This window comes from Neofelis nebulosa, chromosome 12 (assembly GCF_028018385.1).
Source record: "Neofelis nebulosa isolate mNeoNeb1 chromosome 12, mNeoNeb1.pri, whole genome shotgun sequence".
NCBI lineage: Eukaryota > Metazoa > Chordata > Mammalia > Carnivora > Felidae > Neofelis > Neofelis nebulosa.
Window position 1 is genome coordinate 64,367,047 of NC_080793.1, and position 11,901 is coordinate 64,378,947.

The following is an 11,901-nucleotide window of genomic DNA, read 5'->3' on the forward strand; positions in this document are numbered from 1 at the left end:
AATAACAAAATATCACAGGTAAGCCCTTGTTTATCAGTAATTACTTTCAGTGTAAATAGATTAAACTCTCAAGTGGGTAGTGATTAGCAGAATGAATTTTAAAATGATCCAGGAATATGCTGCTTACAAATGACATACTTTGGATCTATTTCAACAAAAGTGAAGGGATAGAAAAAGATGTCCTATACCAATAGTAACCAAAAGACAGCTTGGATGCCTATACTATTATCAGATAAAATAGACTTTACATCAGAAACTGTCACAAGAGACAAATAAAGGTGATATTTTATTGATTAAAGAATTTATTCACTGAAATAAATAACAATCACTAATATACATGCACTGAACACCAGACCTCCAAAATTTATGAAAAAATTGACAGAATTGAAAGGGGAAATAGATAATTCTACAATTACAGTTGGAGACGTCAATACACATAATCAGTAATGAATAGAACAACCAGTCAAAAGATTAATAAGGAAAAGATTATTTGAACAACCTGCAAACTAATTAAACTTAACAGATGTATAAAGAACACACCACCAAATAACAGCAGAGTATATATTTTTCTCAAGTGCATGTGGGTCATTGTCCAGGGCAGATTATATGTTAGAACACAAAACAAATCTTAATAAATTTTAAAAGAATGGGGGGGCGCCTGGGTAGCTCAGTAGGTTAAGTGGCCGACTTCATCTCAGGTCATGATTTCGTGGTCCGTGAGTTTGAGCCCCGCGTCAGGCTCTGTACTGACAGCTCAGAGCCTGGAGCCTGTTTCCGATTCTGTGTCTCCCTCTCTCTGACCCTCCCCCATTCATGCTCTGTCTCTGTCTCAAAAATAAACGTTAAAAAAAAATTTAAAACAATAAAGGACTGAAATTATAAAAAAAAAAAAAAACAACTCTTCTCATCACAAACCTAGAAAAAAGAAAACTTTAAAATTCACCAATAAATGGAAATTAGACAACACAACACTCTTTAAAAACAAAAAGCAAAACAAAAACAAAAAAAAACCAGAAGACAAGAAACGTCCCAGTCAGTATATCAACAGCATCAGGGTAAGCAAGAAAAGGACTTCACAAAGAGACTGACATTTACACTTTTTGACAAAACTGAAATACACTGAATTACAGAGCAAATTCACTAAAACAATAAAGAAAATCTGTCCTTGTGAAGGTTATATTTTTACCCCCCCAAAATTGTTTCAATTTTGATAATTACACCACACACTGGTTAAGAAAATAAAGCATGGTATTTAGCAACAGGACAATCCTAACTACCTTGAGAGACACTGTGCTCACACTCACTGGCAACCACTGAAGTCAGCAGGGCCAGGCGCATAGATGGCCACCTATTTTCTCTGCATAAGCCACTGCTCTCTCCTTACTGAAGCCCTGGATGGTGAGATCATAGACCACCTCCTCTACTTTTTTCAGATCATACTTGAAGCCATCACAGCAATTCCTCAGGGAGTCGTTTTTCAGGTTGGGAAGGCAGAAGCTAGAATTCAGTTCATTGATGAAAGTGTAGATGTGGAGGATCTGGGAGTAGCCTCCAACAGTCACACTGTTGACAGAGAGCCTTGAAAATTCACTGGCAAGAATTAGAACTCCTGAAAGATGATCTTCTACATCCAGATGAAATCCTTTCTCCCAATATGGCTCAATGCCAAGAACTTCAGTAACCACTTCTGGAGTCACTAGTGTTTCTGATTCCAAATACACAACAAATGTTACCAAGAAGACCAAAAGCTGCAGCACAAACCCCCAGTGCTCATGAAATCCGTAATACTGTTCAGCAGAGAACTTGGTCTCTGAAGACATTACATGTGTTTTTACTGTACCAAAGTGTTCTCAAGCTTTCAAACACCTCTTTGGAATATCCTGAAAACCAGGACCCTGCTGGACCCTCTGCAGTAGAGTTAAAATCGCTCAAGCTGTTTGTTATAAACTTTGTACAACTTTTCAGATTTCCTCTTAGATGTCCTGCTTGGCAGCCAAAAAGCCCTGCAGCTCCACGAAGATCTCACTCACAGACATGCTGCCAGCTGCACAACAATCAGCCAGTGCACACAAGTATGACCACCAAAATGTATTTCAGAGACCACCAGCACATCAGGCACAATACCCAAGGCCACCACCATGTCCACCAGTTCCTATGCTTAAACGACACTCCTAACGAAATAGTGGGTCAAAGAAGAAATCACAGGGAAATTAACAAATACAAAGCAGTGCTGAGTTAAATTTATAGTTGTAGGCTTCTCAGGAAAGTGGAGGAGTAGGAGGATCGTAAGCTCACCTCATCCTATGGATACAACTAGATAACACCCACATCAGTGTAAATAACCAGAGAATAATCCAAAGACTGGCAGAACTGACTCTCCACAGCCAAATGTAGAAAAGAGGCCACATCAAGGAGGATAGCAAGAGCAGAGATATGGTTGGGAGCTAAATGGACTTGCAGGACTGTTTGAGGGAGGGACAACATGGGCTCAGAAAGGGGAGAGAACAAGACCCTCATTCCCAGCACTCCAGGCATGGGGAATCTGCACACAGAAGATGAATCTCCTAGAATTTGGCTTTGAAAACCAGAAAGGATGAATTTCATGAGTTCCCATAATCAATGGGGCTCAATACCCAGAACTTTAAAAATCAGCAGGCTTGGCTCTGAGAGAGCCAGAAGAGCGAAAAGAAACTCATTCGTCACCCTTAAAAAGAAAGTGCAAATAACAGCCCACAGAGATACAACATAGAAGCAGCAGTTTGAAAAATCGCTAAGGTATATGAAAGGGAGCAGATTTCAGAGCATGTGCTGGAGGGGCAAAGATCATTGGGAGACTTTTCCAAGAACAAAAGAGCTGGCAGGCACCATTTCCCTCTTCCACCCCCGAGTCTAGGCACACAGACACCTGAAAGAACTAGTTCAGCACCAATATTCACCACCTAAATTTCTAACAACATGCCCCACCCCCTCTAATATGCCTTGGCTGGAAGCTATCCAAAACGGTGCCACAAGCCTGGCAGTGTGCAAACAGCCCCAACAGGGACCAGCACTAATCCAAAGTTAACTCTTGCCCTGGGAGGTTGGAAACATAATCACACGCATCAGTTCAACTATGCCCCAGGAGTGGCCTGGGGGAAGATATCAGATCTAACTACAGGCCCCACCCACCAATGAAGGCCTCTCAGGGGACCATGCAGGAAAAGCTCTCTGCAGTTTGGTGGTACTATATCTCTGGCAAACACCTGGTTTGACTTAACTCAAGACAAAAGCAGCCCCAGACTGACCCACTGATGACACAGGACCCAAACCTTGCTGATAACAGGTGAAGAACCATTGCAGATGACTGTACTGAAGGCAAAAACAACTCAGCCACAATAGCAGGGTGTGTATAACACACAAAGCACACACCCCTGAAGCACTATGTTCTGATAAACAGGTGACAATGCACTGCAGGGCACAACAGGATCTCTTCTTCATAAGGCCACTACTTTCAAGAGCGAAAGACATAGCTGACTTTCCTAATACATACAAACAGACACAGAATTAGACAAAGGAGGATACAGACGAATATGTCCCAAAATGAGAGAACAGAACAAAATCAAAGCAAGAGACTCAAGCGAAATGGAGATAATTAATATGCCTGATAGAGAATACAAAAAAAAGAAAAAATGGTCATAAAGATACTCACTGAACTTAAGAATGGAGGACCTGGTGAGAATCTTAACAAAAAGATACAAAACATAAAAAAGAATGAATCAGAAATAAAGAACTCAGCAACAAATTAAAAATATACCACACATAATACATAATAGATTGAAAGAAGCAGATCAGTGATCTGGAGGACAGGGTAATGGAAAGAAAGAAACTGAACAGGTGAGAAAAAAAAATGAATCAAAATAGACTTACAGAATTCAGCAACACTATCAAATGTAAAAACATTCCCATTATAGGAGTCCCAGAAGGAGAAGGCATAAAATTTATTTGAAGAATTAATACCTGAAAACATCTTGAATCTGGGTAGGAAACAGAAATCCAGATCCAAGAGGCACATACAGCCTCAAACAAAATCAACACAAAAGTCCGCAATAAGACACATAGTACTTAAAATGGCAAAAAAACAGTGATAAAGAGAGAATTTAAAAAGCAGCAAGAGAAAAGAAAACAGTTACATACAAGGCAAACTCCACAGGGCTATCAACTGAGTTTTCAGCAAAAATTTTTCAGGCCAGAAGGGAATGGCAAGATATATTCAAAATGCTGAAAGGAAAAAACCTGTAGCCAAGAATACTCTATCCAACAAGGCTACAATTCAGACATACCAGAAAGATAAAGACCAAATAGTAACACAAATCAAAAACCAATAACAGATATGCACTAAACAAAGAGAAAAGAATCCAAGTATATCACTAAATAAAGCCAGCAAACCATGAGAGAAGAGAGCAAGAAAAGAAACAGAGAAGAACTACAAAATCAACCATAAAACAAGTAAAACAAACAAAAAAAAACAAGTAAAACAAGTAAAAACAAAAAAAAAGTAAAAAATAGCAATAAGTACATGTTTACCACTAATTACTTTGAATGTAAATGGGCAAAAGTCTCCACTCAAAGGATATAGGGTGACAGAATGGATAAAAGAGCAAGTGCCATCCTTACACTGCCTACAAGAGACACATTTCAAACCTAAAGACACATGCAGATTGAAAATAAAAGGATGGAGAAGTATTTATCATACAAATGGATGTGAAAATGGGTAGCAATACTTGTATTGAACAAAATAACAAAAATTGTAACAAAGAAAGACACTATATAATCATAGAGGGAACACTCCAACAAAAAGATATAACATTTGTAAATATTTATGCACCCCAAATGGAAGACCCAAATACATAAAGCAGCTAATAAGAAACCTAAAAGAAGTAATTGACAGTAATACAATAAAAGTAGAGGAGTTTAACACCAATTTACATTGATGGATAGTTCAATCAAATAGAAAATAAACAAGGAAACTGTTGTTGAATCACACAGATCTAACATATATTCAGAACATTCCACCTTAAAACATCAGAATATACATTCTTTTCAAGGGCACATGAAACATTCTCCAGAATAGATTGCATATTAGTCCACAAACAAGTCTCCACATTAGAAAATATCAAATTATACCATGCATCTTTTTGACAACAATGCTATAAAACTAGAAATCAACTGCAAGAAAAAACCTGGAAAGAATACAAATACAGGGAGATTAAATAACATGTTACTAAACAATGAATGGGTCAACAAAGAAATCAAGGGAAAATAAAAAAATAACTTGAGACAAATGGAAATGAAAACACAACAGTCCACAATCTTTCGAATGCAAGAGAAGCGGTACTAAGAGGGAACTTTCTAGCAATACAGGAGTATAAGTAAGAAAAATCTCAAATAAACCACCTAACCTTACACCCAAAGGAGGTAGAAAAAGAACAAATGAAACCCAAAACCAATAGAAGAAAGGAAATAATAAAGATTAGAACAGAAATATGAAAAAGAAATGAAAAAAATAGAATTCTGTTCTATTCTATTCTCCTATTTCTAATGAAATCAGGAGCTGTTTCTTTGAAAAGATCAACAAAACTGAAAAACCTCTAGCCAGATATATCCAAAAGAAAGAGAGAGAGAACTCAAATAAACAAAATCAAAAATAAAAGAGGAGAAATATCAATTGCCACCACAGAAATACAAAGGATTAAAAGAACATTTTATGAAAAATTATATGCCAACAAATTGAACAACCTAGAAGAAATGCATAAATTCCTAGAAACGTATAACATTCCAAAGCTGAAGAAGGAAGAAATAGAAAATATGAACAGACCAATTATCACAATGAGATTTAATCAGTAATCAAAAAACTCACAACAAACAAAAGTCCAGGACCAGATGATTTCATAGCTGAATTCTACCAGACATTTAAAGCAAACTTCTCAAACTATTTCAAAAAATAGGAGTGGAAGAAAAGCATTCATTCTATGAAGCCAGAATTACCCTTGATACCACAATGAGATAAAGATACTATACACACACAAAAAGAGAGAATTACAGGCCAATATCTCTGATGAACATAGATACAAAAATCGACAACAAAATACTAGCAAACCAAGTCCAACAATACATTTAAAAAATTCATTCACCCCAATCAAGTGGGATTTTTCCCAGGATGCAAGTATGGTTCAATATTTGCAAACCAATCAAAGTGATAACACTATGAAGAGGATAGAGACACAGTGTGCAGAGACTCTACTCTGGAAGAGGGAAATGGGTCTGCGTGGTGCCTGGTCTTTTAGGACTTCAAGTTTTGAATCCCAGCTGCACGCCAAAGAAAAAACGCAGGAGAGTTGAGGCACAGAGTGAGCTGACTGCAGTCACTATTCTGTGAGGGCTGCCTGAATAGTGTGTGGGGTGTGAGATCCCCTGTCCACGGACAAAAGATTGGGGTGGCACCATTTTTCCCCAACACCACCATGATGGGACTTCAGAGAGCAACACAGCAGGCCCCAGTGAAGGTAGGACCCGCTTACAAAAAACTCGCCCCCTGTGCCTGCAACTGCTTATTCACTAGGGCAAGAATGACTCTGAGCAAACACAGTGGGCCTCTCCTCCAGAAGACCACCACAGCCAGCACCCACCATGCACCAAGGGCACTTAAAATCAATTGCTTCAAAATGACACCTGCAGTACTGGTGGAAATAGGACCAGGCTTACTTTCCCACCCTCCACCCCCTTATTCTTTTTTTAATTTTTTCTTCTTTTTTTCTCTTGGAATCAAGCTCATAGTCTTGTTTTTGTTTTGTTTTGTTTTGATTTTCTTTTCTCTTTTTTGGGGACAGATCAAGCTTCTTTCTTTTGTTTTTCCTTCTTTTTCCTTTTCTTCTTCTTCTTCTTCTTCTTCTTCTTCTTCTTCTTCTTCTTCTTCTTCCTCTTCTTTCTTTTTCTTTGAAATCAGCCTTATAGTTTTTGGGTTCTCTGGTTTTTTTCTTCCCTTTGCTTTCCTCTTTTTTGGGGGGGATCAGGGTTTGTTTTAGTGTTCCTTTTTTCCAGGCTTATTTTAACAGACAAATCAAAGCAAACCTAGTTAAATGTCCAAATCCCACTGTAAACAAGGCTGAGCTGTGCAGAGGACTGACCAGTGGAAAGAGCAGCCAAAACACATTTTGGCAGAGAAACAGTGTGCGTAGCAGAATGCACACAGCATACACCATAAACACTTCCTGAAGTGCCAGGCCCTGTACAGCGGATGGTCCCTTTTTCATATAGCCTAGCTCTCAGGTGCAGAAAACATTACAAGCTTTCAAAACACACACAACAAAAACCCTAGAAACCTAGCCAAAATGACAAAATGAAGGAATTCTCCCCCAAATGAAAGGTAAAGAAGAAATCACATCCAGGGTGTGGATGCCCAAATCCACAAAACAGATATAAGGAATTTATCTGAACAAGAATTTAGAACAGTCATAAGACTACTAGCTGGTCTTAAAGAAATGTAGAAGACACCAGAGAAACCCTTGCTGGAGTGATCAAAGACCTAAACTAGTCACACTGAAATAAATAATGCTATAACTGAGATGCAAAACCGACTGGATACAGTCACAATGAGGACTGAAGAAGCAGAGAAGAAAACAGGTAATACAGAAGATAAAATTATGGAAAATAATCAAGCGGAAAAGAAGTTGGAAAAGAAATTATTAGATCATGAGGGGAGACTTAGAGAACATAGTGATTCCATAAAATGAAACAGTATCCATATCATAGGAGGCCCAGAAGAGGAAGAGCAGGAAAAAGGAGCAGAAAGTTTATTTAAAAAATTATATTTGATAACTTCCTTAATCTGGGGAAGGAAACAGGAATTCAAGTCAAAGAGGCATAGAGAACTCCTCTCAAGATCAACAAAAACAAGTCAACACCATAACGTACCATAGTGAAACTTGCAAAATACAAAGATAAAGAGAGAATTTGGAAAGCAGTTAGCGACTAAAGATACTTAACCTAAAAGGGTAGACACATAAGGTTAGCAGCATACCTGTCTACTGACTTGGCAGGCCAGAAGGGAATGGCAAGAAATATTCAATGTGCTGGCTGGGGAAAGTATGCAGCCAAGAATTCTTATCCAGCAAGACTGTCATTCAGAATAGAAGGAGAGATAAAGAGTTTCCCAGACAAAAACTAAAGGAATTTATGACCACTAAACCACCCCTTCAAGAAATTTTAAGGGGAATCTCTGAGTACAGGAAAAAAAAAAAGAAGAAGACCAAAGCAGCAAAGACTACAAAGGACCAGAGAACATCACCAGAAATACCAACTCTAAAGGTGACACAATGGGACTAAATTCATATCTTTCAATAATCACTCTGAATTTAAAATGACTAAATGCTTCAATCAAAAGAAATAGGGTATCAGAATGGATAATAAAAAACAAAACCCACCTATATGTGACTCATTTTAGACCTAAAGACAACTACAGATTGAAAGTAAGGGGATGGAAAACCATCTATCGTGCTAAAGAACATCGAAAGAAAGCTGGAGAACCCATACTTATACCAGACAAACTAGATTTTAAAACAAAGACTGTAACAAGAATGTCATTATATCATAATTAAGGGGTCTATCCATTAAGAAAAGCTAACAATTATAAATATTTATGCCCTTAACTTGATAACACACAAATATATAAATCAATTACTCACAAATGTAAAGAAACTCATTGATAATATTACTATAAAGCTAGGGGACTTTAATACCACACTTACAGTAATAAACAGATCATGTAAGCAGAAAACCAATAAGGAAACAATGGCTTTGAATGACACACTGGACCAGAGGACTTAACAGGTATATTCAGAACATTTCACCCTAAAGCAGCAGAATTCACATTTTCCCTAAGTGCACATGGAATATTCTCCAAAACAGATCACATACTGGTTGACAAATCAGCCCTCAACAGGTACAAAGGATCAAGATCATAGCATGCATATTTTCAGATCACAAAGATATGAAATTTGAAATCAACCACAAGAAAAAAATTGGAAAGTCCTCCAATACATGGAGGTTAAAGAACATCTTAGTAAAGAATGAATGGGTTAACCAGGAAATTAAAGAAAAATTTTTTTAAAAATATATGAATGCCAATGAAAATGAAAACACGATGGTCAAACCCTTTGGGATGCAGCAAAGGCAGTCCTAACAGGAAAGTACATTGCTATTCAGGGCTACCTCAAGGAGCAATAAAGGTCCCAAATGCACAACCTAACATCACACCTAAAGGAGCTAGAAAAGATGCAGCAAATAAAGCCTAAAGTCTGCAGAAGAGGGGAAATAATAAAAATTAAACCAGAAATAAACAATATAGAAAGAAAAAAAAATAGAATAGATAATGAAATTAAATGCTAGTTATTTGAAAGAATAAATAAAATTGATAACGCCTCTAGCCAGACTTATCAAAAAGAAACAAGAGAGGACCCAAATAGATGAAATCACAAATTAAAGAGGAGAGATCACAACCAGCACTGCAGAAATACAATTATAAGACAATATTATGAAAACTTACATGCTGACAAACTGGGAAATCTGGAAGAAATGCATAAATTCCTAAAAACTCACACACTACCAAAAATGAAACAGGAAGAAGTAAAAAATTTGAACAGACCCATAACAAGCAAAGCAATTGAATCAGTTATCAAAAATCTCCTGGGCCAAATGGCTCCCATGGAAAATTCTACCAGACATTTAAAGAAGAGTTAATACCTATTCTTTGCTAACTGATCCAAAAAATAAAAATGGCAGGAAAGCTTCCAAACTCATTCTATGAAGCCAGCATTACCTTGATTCCAAAACTAGATAAACACCTCACTAAAAAGGAGAATTATGGGCCAATATCTCTGATGAAACTGGATGCAAAAATTCTCAGCAAGAGACTAGAAAATCGAATTCAACAGTACATTAAAAGAATTATTCACCCTGATCAAGTGGGATTCATTCCTGGGCTTAAGGACTGGTTCAGTATTTGCAAATCAATCAACATAATACACCACATTAATAAAGGAAATGACAGGAACCATAGAACCCTCTTAATAGATACAGAAAAAGCATTTGACAAAATACAGCATCCTTTCTTGATAAAATCCCTCAAGGAAGTAGGGATAGAAGGAACATACCTCAACATCAAAAAACCATATACGCAAGGCTAACATCATCCTCAATGGGGAAAAACTAAGAGCTTTCTCACTAAGGTCAGGAACACAATAGGGATGTCCACTCTCACCATTGCTATTCAACACAGTACTGGAAGTCCTATCCTCAGCTATCAGACAACAAAGAAAAAAGAAAAGGCATCCAAATAGGTAAGGAAGAAGTCAAACTTTCACTCTTCACAGATGACATAATACTCTACATGGAAACCCCAAACAACTCTACCAAAAAACAGCTAGAATGGATACATGAATTCAGCAAAGTCACAGGATATAAAATCAATGTACAGAAATTGGTTGCATTTCTGAAGCAGTAGAAAGAGAAATCAAGGAATCAATTCCACTTACAATTGCTTCAAAATCCAGATACCTAAGAATAAACCTAACCAAGAGGTAAAGGGTCTATAGCCTGAAAATAATAGAAAGCTTATGATAGAAACTGAAAATGACACAAAGAAATGGAAAAACATTCCATGCTTATGGATTGGAACAACAAATATTGTTAAAATGTCTATACTACCCAAAGAAATCAACACACTCAGTGCAATCCCTATCAAAATAACACTAGTATTCTTCACAGAGGTAGAAAAACAATTTTAAAATTTGTATGGAACCAAAAAAGACCCCGAGTAGCCAATGTTGAAAAAGGAAATCACAGCTGAAGCCATCATAATTCCAGACTTCAAGCCTTATTAAAGCTGTAATCATCAAGGCAGTACAGTGTTGGCACAAAAATAGACACTCAGATCAATGGAACAAAATAGAAAACCCAGAAATGGACCCAAAAGATGGCCAACTAATCTTCAACAAAGCAGGAAAGAATATCCAATGGAAAAACACAGTCTGTTCAACAAGTGGTGTTGGGATTACTGGACAGAAACATGCAGAAGAATGAAACTTGACCACTTTCTTACACCATACGCAAATATAAATTCAAAATGAATGAAAGACCTAAATGTAAAATAAGAAATCATCAAAATCCTACAGGACAAATCAGGCAGCAAACTCTTTGACCTTGGCTAAATCAACTTCTGACGAGACATATCTCCATAGGCAAGGGAAACAAAATAAAAAATGAACTATTGGGACCTCATCAAGATAAAAACCTGCACAACAAAGGAAACAATCAAAAAACTAAAAGGCAGGCAACATAATTGGAGAAGATATTTGCAAATGACATATCAGATAAAGTGTGAGCATCCAAAATCTATAAAGAACTTGTCAAACTCAACACCCTAAAAACCAAATAATCCAGTGAAGAAATGGGCAGAAGACATGAACAGACACTTTTTGAAGACATCCAGATGGCTAACAGACACATGAAAAGATGTTCAACATCACTCATCGCCAGGAAAATACAATCAAAACCACAATGAGATACCACCTCACACCTGTCAGAATGGCTAAAATTAAGAACTCAGGAAGATGCTGAGGAAGGGGATCTCTTTTGCACTGTTGGTGGGAATGCAAACTGGTCAACCATTCTGAAGAACAGTATGGAGATTTCTCAAAAAATTAAAAATAGAACTACCCTACAACCCAGAAATTGCATTACTAGTTACTTATCCAAAAGATGCAAAAAGACTGATTCAAAGGGACATGTGTACCCTGGTGTTTATAGCAGCATTATCAATAATTGCCAAATTGTGGAAAGTGCCCAAATGTCCATCAACTGATGAGT

The 11,901-nt window shown here is 37.2% G+C and overlaps 1 pseudogene; it reads right to left on the minus strand.

Moving 5' to 3' along the window:
- Positions 1-1,319: 1,319 nt before the first annotated feature.
- Positions 1,320-2,036, minus strand: LOC131490770 (translin-like; annotated as a pseudogene).
- Positions 2,037-11,901: the final 9,865 nt, after the last annotated feature.